The sequence below is a fragment of the Hemiscyllium ocellatum genome, unplaced genomic scaffold (assembly GCF_020745735.1).
Source record: "Hemiscyllium ocellatum isolate sHemOce1 unplaced genomic scaffold, sHemOce1.pat.X.cur. scaffold_97_pat_ctg1, whole genome shotgun sequence".
Classification (NCBI taxonomy): domain Eukaryota; kingdom Metazoa; phylum Chordata; class Chondrichthyes; order Orectolobiformes; family Hemiscylliidae; genus Hemiscyllium; species Hemiscyllium ocellatum.
In genome coordinates, this window is record NW_026869338.1 from 1,069,512 (window position 1) to 1,073,385 (window position 3,874).

Below are 3,874 nucleotides of genomic sequence, written 5' to 3' on the forward strand. Positions count from 1 at the left end.
CCTACCGTAGGGATTCTATGATTCTATGCTTTCTTCATAAAAAGGCAGGTCGGTACAAGGATCAAGAAAGTCTCCGAGTATGCTCAGGGCGTATTGAAGTGAAAGGGTAAACAGCCATAGGTCGTGGTTCACATTGACACCAATGACGTCGGTAGGAAGAGTGAAAGGTTGAAAGGTCCTGCTAAGCAAGTTCAGGGAGTTAGGAGTGAGGTTAAAAGCAGGGTGTCCAGGGTTGTATTCTAGGGATTACTCCCCGGGCATCTGGAAGTGAGTCAAGGAAGCGGAAGATAATTGACTTGAATCCGTAGCCAATATCTAGTTTGGAAGGAAGGTTTCTAATTTTTGGATGATTCCAATCGCGTCCAGGGCTGGTGGGAACTGTACAAAAAGGAAAATGTGCACTTTAACTGGAGGATCCCCACCATCCTGGAAGGGAGGTGTGATCGCGCAGACTTAAGCTAATGATACAGGAGGATTGGAAACAAAGCAGCAGGTCAGAAACTGAGCAGAAAGTAATGGTTTGTCAAATAAACATACAGAATCATTTTAATGACCATGCTGTGGGAACTAATCACAACAATTTTAAAAATGTGGGTTGCAAGTTGGAGTAAGTGATAGGCTCACTATGATCAGGGATCAATAAATAAGGATGGAGAGCCTATGTACACAAGTATTAAAAGAGAAAGATAAATCTAAAGAACCTACATTAAAACGTTTTATAACTAAATGTGTGCAGAATTTGGAATAAAATGAATGAGCTAATAGTGCAAACAGGTATAAATATGTATGGCATGGTGTACATGACTGAAATGTGGTTACATGAAGGTCAGGACTGGGGTGTTAAATGTCCAAGGCTACTCAGTATTCAGACTAGAAGGAACAGCAGTTGGAATTTCTGTATTAGTTCAGAATTATGTCAAGGCTGCATTAAGAAATGATATTAGCACGTGGGACAAAAATGATGAATCAATCTGGATTGAAATAAAACACATTGAAAGAAATCTATTGGTAGCAGCATTTACAGACCACAAACTACCCCCCACCCCAACCCGAAAAATTGCTTTCAAAGTAGGGATTAGCATGAACCAGGAAATATCGGTGGCTTGAGACAAGAGCACAGGAGTGATTATGGGAATATGAGCATGCAAATTGACTGGATTAATCAATTTGGCAACGGGAGCCTCAAAGAACGATTCGTCGAATATATGGTGGTTTATTTCTTTGATTAACATGTAATGGAACTAGCTGTGAACTGCTTTGGTATTACATAATGAGGAAGAAGTGATAAATAATATTGTAGCATAGGATCATCTCAGAAAGAGTGACCACAACATGTTGGAGTTTCATATTCAGACTGACACAGAGAGTCACAGAGGAGAAGTTTAGTGTTGAACAATGATAATTTTACTGGCCTGAGGACGGGCTTGGCATGAGTGGACATGTCAAAAAGATTAAAGTGCAAGACATTTAAAGAACATTGGCAACTACTTGGAGAGATAGTCAAAACCCCTCAAATAAAGTTAATTCTGAGTGGAAGAGGAATTGTAAAAATGTGAAAAACAATCCATGTCTTAACAAGGAAGTCAACAATGACGTGAAGGTTATTGGCTGGTTGTATTATCGCTTACTGTTAATCCAGATTATGTTCTAGAACATAGAACATAGAAAAATACAATGCAGTACAGGCCCTTTGGCCCTCGATGTTGCGCCGATCCAAGCCCACCTAACCTACACTAGCCCACTTTCCTCCATATGCCTATCCAATGCCCGTTTAAATGCCCACAAGAGGGAGAGTACACCACTGTGCCTGGCAGGGCATTCCATGTACTCGCGACTTGCTGAGTAAAGAATCTACTGCTAACATCTGTCCTATACCTACCACCCCTTAATTTAAAGCTGTGCCCCCTCGTAATATCTGACTCCATATGTGGAAAAACGTTCTCACTGTCAACCCTATTTAAACCCCTAATCATCTTGTACACCTCTATCAAGTCACCCCTAAACCTTCTTTTCTCCAATGAAAACAGCCCCAAGTGCCTCAGCCTTTCCTCATACGATCTTCCTCCCATACCAGGCAACATCCTGGTAAACCTCCTTTGCACCCGTTCCAGTGCCTCCACATCCTTCCTATAGTATGGCGACCAAAACTGCACACAATACTCCAGATGCGGCTGAACCAAAGTCTTACAAAAATGCAACATGACCTCAGGACTCCAGAACTCAATTCCTCTACCAATAAAAGCCAGTACGCCATATGCCTTCTTCACAGCACTATTTACCTGGGTGGCAACTTTCAGAGATCTGTGTACATGGACACCAAGATCCCTCTGCTCATCCACACTACCAAGTTTCCGACCATTAGCAGAGTTCTGAATCTTGTTGATACTCTTACCAAAGTGAATCACTTCACACTTAGCTACATTGAACTCCATTTGCCACCTTTCTGCACAGCTCTGCAGCTTATCTATATCCCGCTGTAACCTGCCACATCCTTCCTCACGATCAACAACTCCACGACTTTCATATCATCCGCAAACTTGCTCATCCAACCTTCTAGCCCCTCCTCCAGGTCATTTATAAAAATGACAAACAGCAATGGTCCCAAAACAGATTCTTGTGGAACACCGCTAGTAACTGCACTCCAAGATGAACCTTTACCATCAACTACTACCCTCTGTTTTCTTCCAGCCAGCCAATTACTAATCCAAACCTCCAACTCACCCTCAATGCCATAATTCTGTATTTTTTGCAGTAGCCTACCATGGGGAACCTTATCAAACGCCTTACTAAAGTCCATATACTCCACATCTACCTCTTTACCCTCGTCCACCTCCTTAGTCACCTTCTCAATGAATTCAATAAAGTTTGTGAGGCACGACCTGCCCTTCACAAAACCATGCTGACTATCCTTGATCACATTATTCCTATCCAGATATTAATAAATCCTATCCCTTACAATTCTCTCTAAGACTTTGCCCACAACAGAGGTAAGACTCACCGGCCTATAGTTACTAGGGATATCCCTACTCCCCTTCTTGAACAAGGGAAGCACATTTGCTATCCTCCAGTCTTCTGGCACTACTCCAAGGACATAAAAATCTACGCCAATGGCTCTGCAATCTCCTCGCTTGCTTCCCAGAGAATCCTAGGATAAATGTCATCAGGCCCAGGGGACTTATCTACATTCACCCTTTCCAGAATTTCCAACACCTCTTCCCTATCCATCTCAAAGCCATCCATTCTAATTAATTGTGACTCAATATTCACATCGGCAACAATGTCCTGTTCCTGAGTGAATACTGACGAAAAGTATTCATTCAGTGTCTCCTCAATTTCTTCAGCCTCCACACGCAACTTCCCACTACTATCCTTGACTGGACCTATTCCTACCCTAGTCATCCTTTCTTTCCTACATACCTATAGAAAGCCTTTGGATTTTCCCTAATCCTACCAACCAAGGACATTTCATGTCCCCTCCTTGCTGATCTTAGCTCTCTCTTTAGATCCTTCCTGGCTACCTTATAACTCTCAATCGCCCCAATTGAACCTTCATGCCTCATCTTTACATAGGCTGCCCTCTTCCCTTTAACAAGGTATTCCAATTCCTTATTAAACCACAGCTCCCTCACACGACCCTTTCCTCCCTGCCTGACAGGTAAATACTTATCAAGGACACTCAGTAGTTAATCCTTGAACAAGCTCCACATATCGATTGCACCCTTCCCTTGAAGCCTACTTTTCCAAGCCGTGCATCCTAAGTCATGCCTCACCGCATCATAATTTCCATGAGCCCAGCTATAACTCTTGCCCTGTAGTGCACACTTATCCCTCTCCATCACTAGAGTAAAAGTCACCGAATTGTGGTCACTGTCCC